Source organism: Erythrolamprus reginae, chromosome Z (assembly GCF_031021105.1).
Source record: "Erythrolamprus reginae isolate rEryReg1 chromosome Z, rEryReg1.hap1, whole genome shotgun sequence".
Taxonomy (NCBI): domain Eukaryota; kingdom Metazoa; phylum Chordata; class Lepidosauria; order Squamata; family Dipsadidae; genus Erythrolamprus; species Erythrolamprus reginae.
Genome location: NC_091963.1, coordinates 25,942,621 through 25,965,580, shown reverse-complemented (window position 1 = coordinate 25,965,580; position 22,960 = coordinate 25,942,621). Strand labels below are relative to the sequence as shown.

At 37.1% G+C, this 22,960-nt stretch overlaps 1 protein-coding gene across 1 annotated transcript in view; it reads left to right on the top strand.

Moving 5' to 3' along the window:
- Positions 1-14,394, top strand: part of CDK14 (cyclin dependent kinase 14) — a 261,312-nt gene extending 246,918 nt beyond the window's left edge. The window contains exon 15 of the mRNA XM_070729146.1: positions 13,328-14,394. The gene's annotated coding sequence lies outside the window, so the exon portion shown is untranslated. The remainder of the gene's footprint in view (positions 1-13,327) is intronic.
- The last annotated feature ends 8,566 nt before the right edge of the window (positions 14,395-22,960 follow it).

Below are 22,960 nucleotides of genomic sequence, written 5' to 3'. Positions count from 1 at the left end.
GGGGTTTCGGGATGACACAATGGAGTCCCGTAATGAGTTCCACGCTTCGACAACTCGTTTACTGAAATCATATTTTTTACAGTCAAGTTTGGAGCGGTTAATATTATGTTTAAATCTGTTGTGTGCTCTTGTGTTTTTGTGGTTGAAGCTGAATGGCTAGGCCATTCCAAAACTTGGATCTTCTGGTGAAAACAAACATTTGTAGGTTGTTTTGATGTCGAAAGGTGAAATTCTTCTTTATAATCAATATTTTTGCAGAGACCTGAAGATTTGCTGTCAAAACCAACTGATATTTGGAATTGTTTATAATTTCCTCCTCTTCAAATAAAGCCTCAGTTCCAGCTGATTTAAAACATCCCCAAAGCATAATGGAATTATGGCCAACATTGGTCTCATCAGGCCATAACACAGTTACTTCTCTGCTTTTTTCAGACTTCATGTAGGTTTTTGCAAAATGTAGCTGGGCTTGAATCTTTTTTTCTTTGTAAGAAAAGGCTTCAGTTTTGCCACTGTTCACACAATCCAGACATATGACAAATATGGGCGACTGTTGTAACATGTAGTACACAACCAGTACATCTTAGAAAATCCTACAGCTCCTTTAATATTACTATAGATTTTTGGCAGTTTCTCAAACCAGTTTTCTTTTTTGGTTTTTTCATCAACTTTAGAAGGACATCCAGTTTGTGGTAATGTCACTTAGAGTGATATATTTTCTACATTTATTGATGTCTGTCTTCATTATATCCCACGGTACATCCAATCTTTCATAAATTTTTTGTACCGTCTCCTGGTTGATACTTTGCAACAAAGAGATCCCTTAGATGTTTTATTCTCTGCAGACCATGACTTTTGCTGTAAGAGGCAACTGAGTTAAATGTCAGAAAAATATTACTAAACTTTCCAAACTTTATTTTGTTCATCTATAAGTATTTGATTAAACTCTATGAGAGAAATTAAAAGTTTCAATACTAAGCTTAAATTTTAAACTGCTTTGGTTACCATTTTATTAATTGATTTGTGAAATAATATAGTTAAAACTACTTTAGGAATATGGAAAGCTATGATGAAATATATAGTTCTCAATAAATTGAATTCTCGAATCTTAATTGAGATACATTAATTTGTTAATTTATATAAAGGGCTTTACTTTTACTAACATAATCTGGACCAACTAAATATCAAGGAATTTCATAATATTTCTATGTCCCTTAAATTTAAATATTTTGGAAATTATTTCAGCAAATGAAATATTTATGAACTATATTCTCTCTCTCCCCCCTTCCCTCCCTCCAATTACTGTTAGCAGGATAACTTAGCACATTTCTAAAAGTACTCCTAAAAAGTTTCTCTTGGTAAGGAAATTGGATCATTAAATCATTACTTGTTAATTCATTTATTGTTAAAATCCTTAATACATAGTGATGCGGTTCTTGACCTGTATCTTAATAAATTAGGTTGCCTTGCTTATCACAGGAAATAACTGCTGGATATAATTGTAACAGCATGTGTCAGTTTTGCACTCCCCATGCAAACTCTTCAGGTAGCTTTTTAATCTACCTCTTGTCTTAGAATGTTTACACAATGTCTTTAACTCATTATGATTGCATATCTTACATATAACATGTTTCTGCTGACTCAAGAGATAAGCTCACATTCCTGGGCCTAGATTTTTATCCAATTCCATTCCACATCCACATTATAGATGTTTATACTGTAGCTTGATTACAGGTTTCAAAAATGGTTATAATTCTTGATCATTTCTAATGATAAAGCCAAGACTTCTGTTCTAATGAGAAAGGAGATTCCCCCCAAAATGTATTCCTGTCTCTTGAAAAGAAAATCTATGACATTGCTTTCTCAAAAGAAGAGAATCGATTTTCTAAAATTGCATGGAATATTCATTGTAGAAGGAAGTTATTACACATTTTTATTTACAGCAAGAAAAATACCTTGTATCTGATTATGGTTTTCCTCAAAACAATATATTTCTAATTGCACACCAATTCTGTCATATTCCAAATTACAGACTTCTACAATATATCTAACTGCCTTTTGCAGGTGTGGATTATTAGTGCAAGACTTAAAGGCATTTTGTGCAATATTTTGAATTTTATTTGCAAATGTGTATATGGATTTGGGCATTGGACAGTTATAAGTAAAACACTAAATTTGAAATATGGATTAGCGATATCATTGCATTAGATATATATTACGACTTTCAAAACTGCCATGTCCTATGAATGTAATTTATTTTTTAAAATTATGATGTAGAATATTTTCATATAATCAGAATAACTTAATGCATATTAGTATCCAGTTTTAAATTAATTTTTTAAATGTATTTACATTTTATTTAACTATTTTAATTAATAGTGAATAGTGTCTTAATAGTTGAGAGTTCATTATACAGCCACATAGTTTACACCAACATTGCTAAATACAGTATCAGTTTTTCAAAAGCAAAGTTTTATTATATTAATGGTAATAAATTATTACATAATAAAAATCAGTATGGTTTCATGTACTGCATGCTGTACTGTCTGAGTGAAGCTACAAAGTATAGCCGTTTAAGCATGCTTTGGCTTGTTGAAAACGAAGTAATGAATATCTTTGTTCAAAATAACATCATTATGACTGCTTAAAGTGGGAGCCAGAAATAAGAAGTCATGATTCATAATTTTTATTCATTGTTGGCAAAATATTTGCATAATTTATACAAAGAAAACACTCATCTTTACCAGTGTCTTGTAGAATATAAAAGTTTTCCATATATTTCATTTAAAAACTTGAATTAATAGTTTGGTACATAGAGCCATTTAAATATTATTACCATGCCAAGTCAGTGTACTGATTTCCATATGTGCAGCTTCTACTTTATTAGTACTAAAATGGTAAATCTTTCCTTGAATTATATGTACCTTCATTTCAATCTGCATTAAAAATAAGGGATGCAGTTAAATGCATCAATTAACAACATTTCTCTGTTAACAGAAACTATATTCACTGACAGAACAGGATAGTTCTTCCTGTTGCCAATCATGTATAATCATTGAAATTAATCATGTATGCTCATTGGAATTAATTATATATGTAAATATAGGGAGAAGGGACAAGTGACTTTATACGTCTCATGAGGCAATCATAGTCATCATGCTTTATCCCAGATCTCTGATTGTTGTTATAGTAAATTTCATGTTATCCATAATTTAATTGTGGAAAGGTCAGCCTTGAACTTGTATTAAAATCTGGTTTGGCATTAGGGGTGATGGTGGAAGTAGTCATGGTTCCCATCTCTGAAATACAGTGTTCCCTCGATTTTCGCGGGTTCGAACTTTGTGAAAAGTCTATACCATGGTTTTTCAAAAATATTAATTAAAAAATACTTTGTGGTTTCCCCCCCCTATACCACGGTTTTTCCCGCCCGATGACATCATATGTCATTGCCAAACTTTCATCCACCTTTAATAAATATTTTTTTAAATAAACTTTTATAAATAAACATGGTGAGTAAATGGTTGCTAAGGGAATGAGAAATTGCAATTTAGGGGTTTAAAGTGTTAAGGGAAGGCTTTTGATACTGTTCATAGCCAAAAATAGTGCATTTACTTCCGTATCTCTACTTCGCGGAAATTCAACTTTCGCAGGCAGTCTTGGAACGCATCCCCCGTTGAAATTGAGGGAACAGACCCTCAGAAATCTCAGCTGTCCCTGGAGGGAACTTGTACAGATCAGAGACCATTTGTAAAGTTGACCCAACAGGATCAAATGAAATTACTTCTAGCTTACCTGCTTCAATGGCTCCCCACTCAAGTTCCTTAACTCCATGGCTAGGTTGACAGTGGAATTTCTAATTGTTGGTTCTGAGTGGAATTCTACTTGCCATATTTGTGCCAGAATAGTTCAGGACTTCTTAGCCACTTTGGTTCTAGTGTAGATTATTGGGAAGGTGTAGAGTAAATATGATATGTGTGATCAGATTTTTGCCTCAGAGCCCCCTAGTTTATAGACAGATTCTGTGAAATGAATTGATGTGGCAGATCCTAAAAAATCAATGCTAATATGACCAGGTGTGGTTTCTTTTATTGTAGTAGTGTATGGCCTTTCTTTCCCATTATTATTAAATTCATAAATAGCCAGCCTGGAGTCCTGATTGGGGTATTCAGAATAACTTGCTGGATAACTATTAGGAATATTCTGGAAATCTCTCAGATAAAATCACTCAGATTTGCTCTGATTTGGCATCACTGGGGAGGTTCTATAAAAGTGATTTTTGCTCATTTATATGGGAATAATTTCAGTTAATTCAGTTAATAATTTCAGGTGAACAGTCTCTGTTGTGCTGTGAACTATGTCACTTGTGTTCTGTATCCATGTCCCTGCTAGTTGGTCAAATCTTTCCAGGGAATGGCTTGAAATTGTGTTCAATCTGTGTATAAACATATAGTTTTATCTGCTTTGAACAAGGTCATCATCTCTCCAGAGTCCATCCTTGGAATCAACTGTATTTGGGTAATTTTCATCCAGTATTCAGTCTTTCTATTTTGCAAAAGATTATTGTTGTGCTTCAGTGTGCTTCACTGTGTCCTGGAGGAAATAGATATACTTTTTTCATTAAGGTTCAGACAGTTATTATATGTAATTGCATTGATTGTATTTGTGGAGGACTTGGTATGAGAGTTATTTATTGTAAACTCTTTTAGAAGCTTTCTTAATAAAATGTATTATGTAATGTCTAGCAGTACAGCAGATTCTCTTGGCACCTTCCTTCAGTTGCCACTATATACTGTAGTTTTTCATGTGAAAAGAAATTTGCAAATCCATGAAAACTACCATTAAAAGGGAAGCCTTGGCTGGCCAGGGCCTGCATTAAGTCTCACAGGGCCTCTCTTGGGCCCCTGAGATACCCCATGCTCACCTTAACAATAGTGCAGTTGTTTAATGACTTCATTTGGAAGAATGGTATTGGGAAGTCTTAAGTGAGGTAATCGCATGGGCATTTTCCTTAATAGCTGTCACAACCTCTGACCATAATGAGCAGGTTCTATTTGAGTTGAGGATTATGTGTACTTCATTTTACCACTCTTATTTCCCTAATCTTAAAAATACGGTTTCCTAAATAACATGTAGAAAACGTCTCTAAAGTTGATTTCCCATATAATTTCTAAAACAATTTTCCACATTCCACAAAGGATAGTGGAATGATTTGTATTGTATTATTCTTTCTGTCTTGATGTTTGGAGGAACATATGTTGCACACATTGATTAAAACTTCACATGAAAAATATCTAGGAAAGAATCTGTTGTATCTTTTATGAAGCAACTGACATATACATCCCTATACATCTCTGCTGCCAGGCATGGGGGAACTAAGATACACTTTCCCCCTAGGCCTTTACAATTTTATGTATGGTATGTTTGTATGTATGATTGGTTTTTATATAATGGGTTTTTAACTGGTTTTTAGTATTGGATTTTGTTGTACTGTTTTGCTGCTGTTGTTAGCCGCCCCGAGTCTGCGGTGAGGGGCGGCATACAAATCCAATAAATAATAATAATAATAATAATAATAATAATAATAATAATAATAATAATAATATTTAAATTATAGATATGTTAGATTGACATATCAGATTGATGTCATATAGGTATTTTTTCAAGTAAACATACCTAGGAACATGCTTGTACAATTAAAGCCATACATTTTAAGAATACAATTTTGTTAACATATCTGAATGCATATATTATTTTAACAACCCAGGTTTATGATATAATGCTGACTATAATAGCTAAAACTGAGATATTGAAATAGATAATGAAGTACCTATTTAAAACAGTTTTAACAAAAAGAGGACATGCCAATGACTATATATAAAATGATATTCTGGCATTATACTATTAAAGGACTGAGGAAAATGATTTAAAAGAACATTTCTTTTGTTCAGCTGATAGAAATAAAAATACATATTTTTTTATCCTGAGAGATAAAAGCCAATATGGATAATTGTAAAATTTAAAACTGGATTTCATATTTCCTGATTTCAAGCCCTAGTTAGGATAATTGAAGAATTTTTGGAAGTCATAACTCAAACAACATTTGAAGGCAGTACGCTATCAACTCATTTCTGTATCAGTCCCAAACAACAAGATTTATTTAATTTTCATCTGATATTCTTATCTGAGGAAATACTATAGGAACATTCAGGTTCAGTCTTTTAGTTATTTATTTATTTATTTATACATACATACATTCAGACAGGATTGAATATTTTATTTATTTAACAACCATAAACCATGATGCTTGAAGGAGTAAAATATATAAAAAATAATAAATATCATAAAATACTTGTAAAACAAAACAAAAATTCCCTTAAGATGTTGACAGAATCACCTAACATCACATAACCATCCTGTAGGTCATAGATTCATAATTTTGATGGAAAAATCAACTCTTGAGGACTTTCTGGCAGACAAGTACAAATGAGACTTATCTCAAATCAGAAAGAATGATGTTCAATAGGACAGGTGCCACAGTAGAAATTGCATGCCACCTGAGTCCCGCCAGATGTAACTCCTTAGTAGGTGAGATCCAAAACATACCATTTCTGTTTAACCTGTTTTGACCTAGATTTAACCAGGAAGAGGCAGTCCCTCAAGTAACCTTGTCTATGGTAGACTTATGTAAAAGTCACTCAAAAGCAAACTGACAACCAATGTATCATGGAACAGACATATAATATGCACTATCTCTGGGTGCACATAACTACCCAAGAAGCCACATTCTGCAGCAGCTGAAATGTCTGGATATTCTTCAAGGACAGTCCCATATGGAGCACATTGCAGTATTCCATTCTAAAAGCCACTTGTTCCTCAAGCAGAAATTGTGAATCTAGAAGGAACTCCAGATTGTATCTTGTGTCTGTTTGGAGAAGTACCACCTCATCAGTTGTAATTATTCCTGTTAAGTGTGGGGATTTTTCAGATTCTGATTCAAAAAGTGTTTATGAATTAATATTGATTATAATATTGTAAAATGGACATAGGAACAGATAATTTCATCCAATAGTTTCATGTAAATACATGTTAAATACGAACAGAGACAGTATCTAACTTTGGACTCCACAAACAGGTTAATGATGGGATGGGTACACGGATGGTATTGATCCATCAAGTGAAGCAAATCAGCAAAATATTCTGCCCTACATTTACTACTGGGAGTTATCTAGAAGGATACCATGCTGAACAGTATTAAAAGCTACCAAGATGTCAAGAAAAGTAAGGTCAAATATTGGTAAAAAATCTAAATTATCCAGGTCATTGTTGCCCCAAAGGTTCTTTTTCTAAAAGTCAGTTGAACTTTACTAGAAGAGCCTTCTACTCACAGCAGAATACCCTACACAACCAGACTTACAATCCTAGGTTTAGAAAGCTTAGAACTATGTCATCTTCAACATGACCTAAACATAGCCCATAAAAATATCTTCTACAATGTCCTTCCTGTCAACGACTACTTCGGCTTCAACCACAACAATACACGAGCCCACAACATATACAAACTCAAAATTAACCACTCCAAACTTGACTGTACGAAATATGACTTTAGTAACCAAAGTAGTTAATTCATGGAACTCACTACCTCACTCTGTAATATCATCACCTAACCCTCAAAACCTAACCCTTAGACTATCTACTGTTGACCTCACCCAATTCCTAAGAGGTCAGTAAGGGGAGTGCATAAGTGTAGAAGCGTATCTTCTGTCCCTGCCCTAATGTTCCTCTATTATTAGTATTATATATATAAATATTGTTATATCTTTGTATGCTACCAATACATTGTTGACGAATGAATGAATGAATGAATGAATAAATAAATAAATAAATAAATAAATAAATCTTTCTTCTGGGATTTTTTTAAAATAAGCTGAACTAAAGAAGCTTCTCAGATGAGAAGTGAAATATTTCAAAGAGAAAAAAACCCAAGAAAGTCCAGTTGCCTCCTGGAAAAAGCACTTTGGTACAAGAGCAAGGTCAGGGGTACAACCCCTGTCCTGCTTCTGCCAGAGATCATCCAAAACGCTCCACACAACTATGTAGCCAATCAGCAGTGGGTTGCTCCCAGTTCAGCCTGGTTCTGTGATCTAATAGCGGTAGGAGGCTCTGCCGACCCACCTGGGACGCTTCTGCGCATGTACAGAAGAGTCGCGTACATGAATGAACCGGTAGCAACGGGATTTAGAACCCGCTACTGCAGCCAATACTTTCTATGTTCAATACCCAGGTGTGAAGCCTGACTGAAAGGGATCTAAATAATTCATCAAGGGTCTGCTGCAACTTCTGTCCAACTATCTTCTCCACAACCTTCCTCCCAGAAAGAATGGTTAGATCCTGGAAAAATATTGTACTATAGCAGTCAGATCCAACAATGGTTTCTTGAGCAGTGGGCCAATTGCTAAACACATCCATTAATTCAATCTTGCTCTTAATAATTCTATAGCTTCAAAGAAAAATCTAGCTACTGTAAACGTTAACAAAATTATTTAAAACTCCTTGAACATTAAGCAGAATAAGAATCATTTATTTTTAGCAAGAAATTCATAAACAAGCAGTTGTAATAACTAAACATTACATAAAACATTTAGTATTAAGTAATATAAATAAAAATTTCTTAAAATTTCTGGAGGAAAAAGGACAATATTTTGATAAGTAGGACTATCTGTAAAGAATATATAAGGCAGTGTGCTGATTTGCATCAGATATGCATCATAAAATGGAGGAGGGAAGCAGAATTGATTAAGGCTAGCCAGGTTTAATTTGTGTCTGCTTGTATTTAGCAGTTTAAGTTTCTTACATTCAGTTTGTTCAGAAGCATGATGAAGTAAGTGCTTCTCGCCTCTGTCTCAAATCAGAAATGCATGAAGTACAGCTGCAGAGATAATAAATTCCCCCCCAAAGGCCTTGGCTGAGCAAATTAGGTGTCAATGGGGTGCCTGCGCAGGCAGTACTCTCTCTAATTAGTCTCTGGAGCCTGGTTGGTGGCTAGAATAAGATGATCTAATCAATTGGTCTGTGTCTGATGGTACGTGTAAAAATCCTACCAGGCAGAGCTGTCTCCCATAGGTCACTCACCTGCACAGCAGGATTACTCATTTTCATTTTTCATCTCTTCCATCACATGATGCTGACAGTTGGTTTTAAGAAAATTAATTTTTCTTTTAAAAAAAAAACTGGTTTACAGGCCAATGTGGGTCAGAAAGAAGTTGTGTTGTGGGAATTGGTGATCTAATTCATTAATATGTATTGCAAAAAAACTTGCAGAGTCAAAAAATAAATAAAAAATTTCAATAACACCGAAAATGTCTTTAGTAAGCTATCAGCAAAATAAAATTATTATTGAGTATATCAGGCATAGTGGCATTTACAGTGTGCCTAACATAATCTAATTGGGGGGGGAGGGGCATTTTAAATACAGGAGAAATGTAGCATGTGTTTTGTTATCAGTTGCTTTTTAAAAGAACAATAAAATCTGATTGCAAGATGCAGCAGTGATACTAAGTAGGCCGCACGGTGAAAGTTGTGTATGTGTTTTGCATGCTAAGCCACTGGGATAGCCTTGCCCTATTCAATTCTTCGGGTTGGGGGGGGGGGATCAGGTTAAATTCAATTTTAGAAGTTCTGCAAAAAGAGCTAGTAAGCTCTAGTCCTAAAACATTTTTAAGCTGGGGGCAAATATTCTGAAATTAATGTCCCTTTCTCTTCTTATTACTTAATAATTATTTATTTATTTGTTTGTTTGTTTGTTTATTTATTATTTAGATTTGTATGCCGCCCCTCTCCGCGGACTCTTATTACTTAATATTTAAAACTAATATTTTAAAATCAAATCCTTTGTCTCCATTTTGCACAATAACACAGCAGTATTTTAATTATATAAGTAGGCAAGTGTTTAATTTGTGAGACAAATTATTTTATGCTATAAAATGTAGATACATAATTTGATAGTTTTATAAATTGCCACTCCATCCACTGGTAAGTAAATTGTTATGTTATTAATGAACTGTATTAAACAGACAAAATGAATTATCCATTGTGACAATACAGTAAGAAACTCTCTCTCTCTCTCTTTCTTTCTCTCTCTCTCTCTCTGTGTCTCTCTGTGTGTGTACATGTGTGTGTGTATGTGGTTGTATATGCGTATAGTTTCTTATTGTACTGTCACAATGTATAATTCATTCAAGAAGAGACAAACTTTGCAGAGAAAAAGAAAAAAAATAAGTTCCATACAATATCTGTATAAAATTAATTCAACTTTTATACTTATTAATTTTAGATCATATAAAAATATATTTCTTTTCTTTCTTGGCAATTTCTTTCATTTTTTGGCAAAGCAGATAATGGGGCTGACCTTAAAAGCCACCTAGGAGGATCAAGTATTTAGAATGCAGTGGCTCATATGTTGAGAAGAAATTGCTCTTACTGTATCGTGACTGGTAGAATTGCACTGGTTACCAATTTGATTGCAGTTTTAGATACTGTTTTGTTTTTTTTTAACTTTCAATATACCATATTTTTTGGAGTATAAGATGCACAAGAGTATAAGACGCGCTTAGATTTTAGAGGAGGAAAACAAGGAAAAAGTATTCTGAACCAAGTGGTATAGTAATATATTATTTAATAAAATACCAATATAGCAGAATATGTTTTACAAACATATACACTTTTTACAAACTTCAAACTTGACAGCTTGAAGACTAGTGGACTTAAACTGCCAGAAATTCTCCTCCAGTCCTATACCAACAGGGAAAATTAGAAGGTAGAAACACTCCCGTTTTTGCGAAAAATGAGCTGATTTTCTTACCACCACCCCGCAAAAATGGGGTAGGCAAAGGATCTTGGAAGCTTGCAGAGAACTCCTGGGTGCTGAAGGATGGCAAAATACCCCTGTTTTTTGTGGGAAATGGGTCATTTTTCATCCATTTAATCAAAAAGATGGGTGTATTTTTGCCTTCCCCCAGTCCCCAAGAGTGTTTCGCAGACTTCCCATACCCCTTGCCCAGTCCATTTTTGCGGGGAAAAATGGGCTGAAAATGGCCCATTTTTTCACAAAAACAAGAACATTTTTGCCATCCCTCAACACCCAGGAGCTCTCTGCAAGCAGTGGATGGGGCTTCGGGACAGCAAAAATGGCTATATTCTGTTTATAAGATGCACTGACATTTAGGTCTTTTAGAGCAGTGTTTCCCAACCGGTGTGCCGCGGCACACTGGTGTGCCGCGAGACATGGTCAGGTGTGCCGCGAAGAAATAAGCTCAGCTTCTGGTCTCGCAACTTTTTGCGAAGAGAAAAAAGTTGTGAGACCGGAAGCTGAGCTTGCTTCTTTGCGCCTTCCAAGTTTTCCAGCAGTTGCGGCGCCCCGCCCGGCTGGAGCTTCCCTGTCAGCAGGTGAGCTTTGGGGCTTGGTGGTAGGGCAGCGGCAGCGGGAGGGCGGCGCGCAGGGGGAGGGTGATGGCGGCGGCGGCGGCAGCGGGCAGGAGCCATGCCATGGGGCGGTGGCAGGGTGGTCCCTCTCTCTCTCCCCCTCTCTTGCTTTCTTTCTCTCCCCCCTCTCTCTTTCTCCCAGTAGCCATGGGGCGACGTCAGGGTGATCAGCTGTGAGGCGGAGCTCCGGAACAGAGGAACAGAGGCACCAACGGCGGCGGCTGGAATTGCGTGGCTGGCACTTGCCTGCTGGCTGGACCATGACGGAGGCTCAAGCCCCACGTCCATGCCCAGCGCAACGCCAGAAATGTACGGCGTCTAGCCACCGCCGTCTGTGCCTCCGTTCTGGAGCTCCGCCTCAAGCTGATCACCCTGCCGTCGCCCCACGGCTACTGGGAGAAAGAGAGAGGGGGAGAGGGGAGAGAGAAAGAGAAAGCAAGAGAGGGAGAGAGAGAAAGAGAGAGGAAGAGAGGGGGGGGGAGAAAGAGAGAGAAAGATATAGCAAGAGAGGGAGAGAGAGAAAGAGAGGGAGAGAGAAAGCAAAAGAGAGAGAGAGAAAGAGAGATAGCAAGAGAGAGGGAGAGAGAGGGGGGAGAGAAAGAGAGAAAGCAAAAGAGAGAGAGAAAGAGAGATAGCAAGAGAGAGAAAGAGAGGGAGAGAGGGGGAAGAGAGAAAGAGAAAGACAGCAAGAGAGAAAGCAAGAGAGAGAGAAAGAGGGGGGAAGGAGGGTGAGGGAAAGACAGAGAGAGGGAAGGAGGGAGAGAGAAGGAGGGCAAAAAAGAGAGGAAGGAAGGGAGAAACAAAGAGAGATGGAGAGAGAGAGGAAAGAAAGAGGAGGGAAGGGAGAGAGAGAGAGAAAGAGGGAGAGAGAAAAATAGGGCGAAAGGGAGGAAGAGAGATATTTTTTATCCAAACTTTTTTTACGCCCCCCCCCCCCCCCGCTCAATGTTCCCCAGGATTTTGTAAATGTGAATAACGTGCCGCGGCTCAAAAAAGGTTGGGAAACACTGTTTTAGAGAGCAAATGTGTGTCTTATACTCAGAAAAATATAGTACTTTTAAAAAATTTACCTTGACTTTTTTTACTTCTATCTTCAGAAGTCCAAGATATCTATGGGACTGTTTTCCAAGTGACTCCTGCTTGGTGGAAATGGTGGGGTTTCTTGGGATCTCTTCCATGAAGGAATGTCTTGTTTTTAAAACAAAAAACCCAGTGTTCTTTGTTTGATTAGATTGGTTCCCACCATATTTTTTCCATAAAGTCATTAAAATCTCACTTATCCATTAATATTAATAATATAATCATTTGGTGATGAGGTGCCCCTTCCTACTACAGATTGAATGTTACAACTTTGGTGAAGAACTGTTGCTTTGGTTTTATTTTTGGATTGTACATGTTTTTATTATTGGATTGTACATGTTGTGTTTATTATTGTTGTTAGCCGCCCCGAGTCTACGGAAAGGGGCGGCATACAAATCCAATAAATTATTATTATTATTATTATTATTATTATTATTATTATTTATTTGATTTATGATTGGCTAGCTTTTATTTTAACATTGAGGGGATGGAAATGGTTTCTGTGGTAAATTATTCTGTGGCTTATTTGATCAAGAAACAGATAAACTATTGTTAATAAATAAAATATTGCTATAAACCTAGAGAATTGAGCATTTGGCTTTGCGGGGAGTCTAGCAAATCAGAATCGTGTTATTAAAATTTTTAATGTTTATTATGGTTAACATTAGAAGAACAGTACTCTTATCATTATTGATTATTGAACAATCATTATTGATTATTGAACAATCTCTCATCATAATGTTTACTGTAATTTCTGTTGTTTTTATTATAGGAATTAAGATCACCAGACTAGAGAAGAGAAAAAACAAACAAAACAAGATATATTCAACATTATAAAGGCTCCATTATCGGCTTCCTTTCTTGGATTCCAATCACAAGAAAAATTAAGCTGACAAGATCTGGTTCCCCACTCCTTCTCTGTTTATTTAAAGTACTGCACGTATTTTGATACATTGTGATTTGAGAGACATTTGTGAAGGTTAAGCTATTTGCTTGATTGATGTGTGGCATAATTGCCTTTTTTTCAGTCTTTTTTGTTTGATTTAATTGCTTTTACTTTACTACAGTATAAATACTTTTGTGAAAATATTTAAGTTTCACCAGCAATGTCTTAAATATAGTAAGGCAACACCTTTGGTGTTCACAACTTCCTTTATATTATCTGTAGCTAAAAGGCAGCCATGGCATGAAAAAATGTATGTATTCATTAAATAGTTCACTCATTTCACATTCATCAAAGTTATTAGCTGAAACAGGTTATAGGTTGTTTGTGACAGTCAATGTCTTATAATTTTGCTCATTTTTTTACTGCTAGTAAATGTAATATTCTTTAATTTAACCATGGCAATAAATGCATCTTAGCTAGAATTTGGGCACTCTGCCTATGCTGAATAAAGTTGCATAAATGGACAAATATATATTCAGATACTTTACACCCTTGTGAGAAAAGGGACTTATTGTTCTAGTGTTTTTGTGATTATATTTCAACTTGTTCATATGTCTTCAACAATATTTTCTAAGAAGGAAACTAGAAAAGATGAAGAAGAAAAATGAGTTTACATTTGGAAAAGCACTATGACAGTGCTGAGTGACATTATGACTAGTTGCTGAATGAGCCATTAAGAATGTTAGCCTTGAATAACTATCCAAATTCAAAATACTTTCTTTTTATAACCAAAGGACTCTTCCAGTTATTTTTCTAAGATATTAAGATGGTAAGGAGAAAAGCACTATATTATTCATCTTCATACAGCTGATTTTCCTATGTAATTTGCAAATTGTTAATAAAGGATTACTATCCTCCCTGCCTTAAAAGAAGGTGGAAGAGAAATGGAACTAGTGAAGGCAGTAGTTGGACTTGCCTTCTACATCAGTGATTTTTCAACCTTTTTTGAGCCATGGCACATTTTTTACATTTACAAAATCCTGGGGCACATTGAGTTGGGGGGGGGGGGGCCTAAAAAAAGTTTGGACAATTTTTTTCTCTCTTCTCTTCCTCCCTTCCGCTCTATTTCTCTCTCCCTTCTTTTTTCTCTCTCCATCCCTCTTTCTCTCTTCCTTCCTTCCTCTCTTTTTTGCTTTCTTTCTCCCTCCCTCCCTACCTCCCTCTATGTCTTTCTCTCTCCCACCTTCCCTCCCTCTCTTTCTCTCTCTTTTTCTTTCTCTCTCTCTTGCTCTCTCTTGCTTTCTTTCTCTCTCTTGTTCTCTTTCTCTCTCTTGCTTTCTTGCTTTCTCTCTCTCTTGCTTTCTCTCTCTCTCCCTTTTTTCTCTCTTGTTTTCTTTCTCTTTCTTTCTTTCCCTCTCTCTCTTTCTCTTTCTTTCCCTCTCTTTCTTTCTTTCTTTCTTTCTCTCTCTCTTGTTTTCTTTCTCTCTCTGAGCTTCGCGGCACACCTGACCATGTCTTACTGCACACTAGTGTGCCACGGCACACTGGTTGAAAAACACTGTTCTACATACCACCCCTGACATGATTAATACAATGTTCTTGTAGATAGGGAAAAATAAATTCCCCTGAAGTAAAAGAAAATTACATCATTCCATTTTATAAAAGATGTTTAAGAAATTCATTGATTCATTCATTCATTTGAATCAATTATGGCATCTTAATGCTTTTATAAAGAAAAGCTGGGAAACAGGGATACATTTTATAGTTTGCATTTGCTCTGTAAACTGAAAGCATCTTATTACTTGGATCTGGTGAATACTTGATTTTGCAAAATACTAATTTTTAATACAAGGGAACTTTTGTCAATATGATTTTATTATTATACTATTCCCAACATTGATATATAAATTAAAATAAATGTTTCTCTCCTGCCTGAATAAGTTTTGCCACCTTTATTTAATACTATATCCATAGAAACAAGTAATCACAAAATCCAGTGAAACATTTTGAATTTAACAAAAATGCCTTAATCTTTTTGTTTTCAAATCCAATCATATATTCACTTGGTTATTTCAAGGTGGTCTGTCTAAAAATGTGAACAGGAAAGCAAATTTGAGAATTAAACAAAACTATCAATGAAGATAGATTTCTGTAAATTTTTGTAATAGGTTAAAGAGAGATGGAAACCATTTCTCTCCATGTTAAACATATGACGGTTTCATCTAAAAAGTAACTCACTGAGTTATTTCCTTCAATAGGCTAAATGCTCAGCACCTTATTATTCACAATAAATCAAATGTTTAGGATGTATGTTTCGATTTTATGAGATTCTCTCAAAAATAGTTTTTGATGCCCTTGAACATATTGGCCAATTACATTAAAGAGCTGAGGTGACACAGTGGTTAGAATGAAGTACTGCAAGGTACTTCTGCTGACTTCCAGCTGCCTGCAGTTTGGCAGTTCGAATCTCACCAGGCTCAAGGTTAACTCAGCCTTCCATCTTTCCGAAGTTTGTAAGATGAGAATCCAGATTGTTGGGGGCAATATGCTGACTCTTTAAACCACTTAGGGCTGTATAGCACCGTAAAATGGTATACAGTGGAACCCCGACATAAGAGCTGCTCTACTTAAGAGCAACTCGAGATAAGAGCTGGGAGGGGAGAGATATTTTTGTTCTACTTACAAGCCCAAATTCGAGATACAAGCGCCAAGGAGCTGTCTCCTGAAGCCAAACGCTAACTTCCGCGTTCGGCTTCAGGAGACAGCTGCGAAGCGGCGCGCGTGTTTTAAAAGGTTGCAGCCGGCCTGGGGGGCTCGGGGGGGTGCTTGCAGCTTTCTTTCTTGCTCTTTTTCTTTCTCTCTTTTACCTTCCCTTCCTCTATTTCTTCTTTTCTTTCTCCTTCCCACCTTCTTCCCTCCCTCCCTCCCTTCACTCATTCCTCTCTTACTCTCCCCTTTCATAAGTTTCCTTGCTTCCTTCCTCTGTTCCTGTCCCTTCCCTCTTTCCTTCCTTCCTTCCCACCCTCCGTCCATTCATTCACCCATTCCTCTCTTGATCGCTTAAAGCCGGTCCCTGGTGCAAAAAGGGTTGGGGACCTCTGTCCTACAGGATTGGGTGGCAGAGAAGTTGAACATATGTAAATTTAAAAGTTTAAGAAAGTTTACAAGTTAAGTGAAAGAAACTTCATTATTCATTTATATGTACATGTACATTTCTTCATTAAAAACACGTCTTTCTGCATAATTTAGACTAACTTTGTGAGTTTTTTGAGGGCTGGAACCAATTAAAATTATTTACATTAATTCCTATGGGGAAAAGTCGTTCGAGATAAGAGCTGCTCGACTTAAGAGCCCAGGTCCGGAACGAATTAAACTCGTATCTCGAGGTACCACTGTATAAGTCTAAGTGCTATTGCTATCAGCTCTTACAGATTGAAAATAAGTAATGAATTTTACTCATAATGTAAGTTCTTGATTTAAAAGGATTGGAGGAGAAGTTAGAATTTGGAGGCTGGAAGTCTCTTAGAGTAGATTAATTAGTAATTCAGTTTTTTCCTTTTAATTAACAAATTTAATATTGTTGTTGTTTTTGTGGGAGCAGCCATTTAAGATACAAATCTCTGTATTTTGCAATGGGCCTCAATGTCCAAACAAGAAACACATAAAAAATAAAAAGGGGAATCGTTGGTGGCTCCTTTTTGCTTCTCCAAAGCACAGTGACAACCCTTAGAAGTCAGCTCAACTAAAGCAATCTGAAGAAAATAAATCACGGTTTATTTGAGGTTATTTTTTCAAAACTCAACAGAAGGCAAGAGTTTGGAAATAATTTAACATGGAAGATCATACATATAAAACACATTGAAATTTAGAATCCATACATTTTTCAATATTATATCTATTTTATTTGCCCCTCTTCTTTTTTATAGAATCCATATTGAATCCAGTGTTATTGTCTTTAGTATCAGGCTACATTTATACACTAAAAAGAAAATGGTGCATTGGCAAAGAACCCTGTATTTTGTTTCTTAAAATTATTGTATGGTTTTCCTAAAGGCACTAAAATTATGGAGGAAGATCAATTACTTGAAGTGGATAAATATAAGTTAGCTAGGTTTTATTATAGTTCTAATTTTAGTGATAGTGGTGAGGAATTATCACTGGAATGTAAATAAAAGTATGTAGCTATAATGCGATCTCCAACATCGTGCAGTGCAATCATGAAGCTGCTTTGGGGGAGGGGGAAATATGTGTTCTTATCTCTTCAAAGCTATGATTTGGCAAATAGCAATTATGCAATTTTATTTTCATCTCTGTTCCCTTTTAGCGCGTAATAGAAATTTGCACAAGTTTTATCCTAAATTACCTTCCAGGTTATGGTCAGAATATGGATACCTCTTTCATCCTGCCCTACATAGCCATTTCATCACTCTGATTTCTTTGCAGATCGGTTTAGGCAAAAGCATGCAACTCTTATGTTAGAAATAGAAAGGGAATTTTGAATGATTCTGAACAATGCATAACAAGGGATTTTATATTTTGCAGCTACTTCCACTATGATTCGGCTTGGATTTTGCATCTAACACTTGTGCTTTTGACTACAATAGGAATGAATTCTAACTCTAAGAGATCCTGCCATATCATTTGTACTACCGGTTATCCCCAATTATGTAATGTTTATGTAATGTTTAGTGTTTCTATCCCTTTTCAGGTACTTCAAATTCAAGATTGCATATTATTACTTTTCCATGTGTATGTTCATTGTGACCTGGTATATATGTTACTGAAATAACGTATCTGTGGTTTCCCATTGGGTTCCCTATTTTTCTAATAAGAATTCAGTGATAATTGCATGGTATCTTAGCTCATTTGTAAATACTACCTATGACCGTGATGGCAAACCTATGGCACTCGTGCCAGAGGTGGCACGCAGAGCCCTCTCTGTGGACATACATGCTCTCATCCCTCAACCAGCTGGTTGTCAAGTTTCTTAGACCTGCATATGTGCCAGCCAGCTGGTTGTTGGATTTCCAGTGCTCTGGCGCGCATCAGCATACATGCATGGGCATACTTTCTGGTTTGGACACTCTGGGCAAACAAGGTTCGCCATTACTGACTTATGTAATCTAACCGCTCCACATAATAGTTTGTTTGAAGTGCTACTAGAATGGCCATGGAATTAGTAGTGGAATATGGCAGCCATGAAAAAAACAACCATGCCTACATTGGAATTCTACGATTGGTTTAAAAGAAAAAAATGCTTTCCAATTTCATCCAGTTCTTTTAATTAAACACCTCCTTATTTTAGAAAGCTTCTCAATAAGAAGAGAGGGAATACCTTTGAAACCTAAGAAGAGAAAACGATCACCTCATAGTGAAAGATAAGAGGAACTCCAGTATATGAAGAATGTAGGAATAGGGATATAAAATTGGTCTACAGGGTTTTTGTTACCAATGTTACATTGGAAAATTGTTCAATATGATTCCCATTTGAACAGCTCAAATATAGAGAGCACTTAGGTCATTGCAAACAATGTGTACTTTGTCTTTTAGGAATTATGTTAAATAAGCACAGGAAATATATAACAATGGTTGGGGAGGCTTTCGACCAGTCTTGTTTTCAATGTGTGAATGACCTTTGAATAGACATTTCCATTTTTTCTGATTAATTAGGAAGAAATGTTGCTCTTCTCAACAGTAAAGGCAATGTGATCTTTTGAATGCGTGCACACCCGTGCACACAAATGTATAGTAAATATAGAGTATGTATTTCCCAAAAATATAATTGTTTTTTTCTAAAGTAATAGAATAAATGACATTTGGACTGTACAGATTCATGTGGAATATGGAGACTATATAAATAGAATTACATTCCATTCTTCACCAAATCATGACACTAATCTTTTCTTTTTTTTTTACAAAAGGCTATAGAGGCACTTATCTAAGTTATTGCCTTGCAATATTTTTTAAAGCAAAAATTGAAAGATTGCATTAAGATATTTCCTAAATGTAGTCTCAGAACATCCAGTTCTGCAGTGCTACCTACAAAATTTTCCCTAGTTGGGATTCTTTATACAAGGCACAAAAAGCTGCTCTTTTTACCAGGGGTTTGGTAATCAGACATTATTAAGTATGTATACATAATATATCCAAATGCTTTAATGACAGCTTAGTCAGCAGTATGGTTAAGTAAATGTTACATTGTATTCAATGTGTAATTTGTCTTACTATAAACAATGTATGGTTTGTGAAGTGTCAATTGTTTTCATTTAATATGATACTGTATTTAATAAAGAGTAACAAGATTTAATGTTCCATGTGATTTTTTAAAAAACATAACTGAGGATTTTTTTAATGAACACGTTCTTATGTTAGCATAATAAAAAAAAATTGGCAGTTTACATAGAAGGGAGATATAAATTAAAATATATATGACAAAAATAAAAGAACTAGAACAATACCAATGCATATAAAAACTATATAACATGAAACAAAAAGCATAACAATCCAAAACTGTACAATATGAAACATAATCATAGACATGGCAACCTACATATTAAGGAAAAGGTTTTAAAACAATTTGGTTTTCAATATCTTCCAAAAGATCAGCAAAGAAAGAACCAGCCTGATCTTCCTCATGCAGAGGGGCTAAGAATTGTCAGCATATAAATTTAATAAATTTTAATTACTCTCACCATAATCATCTCCATAATAAGACTATTCAACAAGATTGACACTGCTACATAAAAGTTGCATCACCTCTCTTCAACCCCTTCCTTCCAAACTATCGCAGAGTACAGGATTTGCAAAAGTTTCTGCCTGGCAGATCTAACTGGTGAGATACTGTAGATATTCACAATAGGCAAGGGTTCCTGAAGATACCTACAGCTTTCCAACATGCAGATTATGCTAAAATGGTCTAATATACAGTAGTCCCTTAACTTTCGCGGGGGATACGTTCCAAGACCACCTGCGAAAGTCAAATTTCCGTGAAGTAGAAACACTCCTTTCCTTCCTCCCCCTCCCTCCTCCTTTCCTGGTTTTACTTACCCCCAGAACCTGCAGGGGCAATGGGGCGGCAAGCTGGAGGCTTTGCTGTGCTCGCTGCCGGCCTCTCCTATGGTGGCGACGGCAGTACCAGTGCTCAGGAACAGGGAAGGGGAAGGGGAAGCTCAAGGCAAGAGGGATCCAGGCCAGGACTCGAAGCCGGGATTCCAGGCCGGTCAGCTGGGAGGTCGGACGCTACCATTAAGGGAGACGGCTTAGGTGGGTGGGGGAAGAAGTGAGATCATCCAAGGGCATGGGGTGAGGTATCATCAATATGCCGATGATACCCAGTTATACATCTCCACCCCATGTCCAGTCAACGAAGCAGCGGAAGTGATGTGCCGGTGCCTGGAGGCTGTTGGGGCCTGGATGGGTGTCAACAAACTCAAACTCAATCCAGACAAGACGGAGTGGCTGTGGGTCTTGCCTCCCAAGGACAATTCCATCTGTCCGTCCATCACCCTGGGGGGAGAAACATTGACCCCCTCAGAGAGGGTTCGCAACTTGGGCGTCCTCCTCGATCCACAGCTCACATTAGAGAAACATCTTTCAGCTGTGGCGAGGGGGGCGTTTGCCCAGGTTCGCCTGGTGCATCAGTTGCGACCCTATTTGGACCGGGAGTCACTGCTCACAGTCACTCATGCCCTTATCACCTCGAGGCTCGACTACTGTAACGCTCTCTACATGGGGCTACCTTTGAAAAGTGTTCGGAAACTTCAGATCGTGCAGAATGCAGCTGCGACAGCAATCATGGGCTTTCCCAAATATGCCCATGTTACACCAACACTCCGCAGTCTGCATTGGTTACCGATCAGTTTCCGGTCAGAATTCAAAGTGTTGGTTATGACCTATAAAGCCCTTCATGGCACCGGACCAGATTATCTCAGGAACCGCCTTCTGCCGCACGAATCCCAGCGGCCAGTTAGGTCCCACAGAGTGGGTCTTCTCCGGGTCCCGTCAACGAAACAATGCCACTTGGCGGGACCCAGGAGAAGAGCCTTCTCTGTGGCGGCCCCGGCCCTCTGGAACCAACTCCCCCCAGAGATTAGAATTGCCCCTACCCTCCTTGCCTTTCGTAAGCTACTCAAAACCCACCTCTGCCGCCAGGCATGGGGGAATTAAGACTTCTTCTCCCCCTAGGCTGATACAACTGTATGTATGGTATGTTTGTACGTATGTTGGTTTTATACATTAGGGGGTTTTAAGTTAGTTTTTAGTATTGGATTTTTACTGTATATTGTTTATGACTGTTGTTAGCCGCCCCGAGTTTTCGGAGAGGGGCGGCATATAAATCCAATAAATGAAATGAAATGAATGAAGAAGGCGGCGGGCAGCAGTAAGTGACCGGCAGAAAAAGAGGCAGCCGTGCCCATTGGTGCTTGAGGTGAGTTAGGGTGGTCTTGTCTGCCCACAAGGCTTGGCTTCAAGTGGAGGGTACCAATGCTCCGAGAATTAAAGGGGAGGGATTGGGAGGCTGGGGCAGAAGCAGAACTTTTATTTAAAGAAGCAGGACGGCGGGGGTGGGGGGGAGGGGGAGAGTTAAAACGCACAGTACTATACATCGGGCGGCCGCAGGAAAACCCGTGGTGTTCAAAAAAACCCACAGAGCATTTTTTCCATTAAAAGTTTTTGAAAACCTGTGGTATAGCCTTTCTGCAAAAGCTGCACCCGCGAAAGTCAAGGGACCACTGTACTCCTAATGCAAGGAGCCTTAAAGAATGGAACGGGTATATTTTTGACCAATTGTAATTAAGATTCTTCTGTACCAGGAAGACTGCACCTGTTGAACACCACACCTATCAGCCTCTCTGGCCACAGCCTCTAATGGCCCAGTAGACCGCAAGATCCAGAATAGGATCCTCAAGTTGTGAATGCAGTGAATCCAATGCCAGACAGTTCAATAAAAGGCCTTTGTTATGATTGCACTACTTCAAATTTAGGTGAATTTCAATTTCCTTAGGTTATTGTCAGAAAAAAGCTTTTCCTGCACTCGCTAGGTAACCAACAATAGTAAAATTTTAACTTTCAGAAGGACTGATATTAGCACCAACACAAAAATATGAATTGACAGGGTTTTTATAGAACTGAGGCAGGAATCCAGTTCAACGACAATAATTGGGGTCCTTAAAAAGGATACAGAAGCAGATAATGAACCTGCATCAGTTGTGCCACTTATGTGCTTGTGCAAGATATTTTGACAGCACTACCTATAAAGTTAGTCCTCACTTACTGACCATCTTGTTCAGCATGACTAAACTGAAAAATAATATAAATAGAGGCATAGAATCAAAATCATGTCATGTATTAATACTTTAAAATGCTTTATAAAGCCTTAGTAAGTCCACACCTGGAATATGCTTTCATTTTTTGGTCACTACATGACCAAAAAAATGTTGAGACTTTGAAAAAGTGCATAATCACAAGGCTGATTAAAATTTTGCCTGGCAACTGAAATATATTAAGAATGGTTGCAGG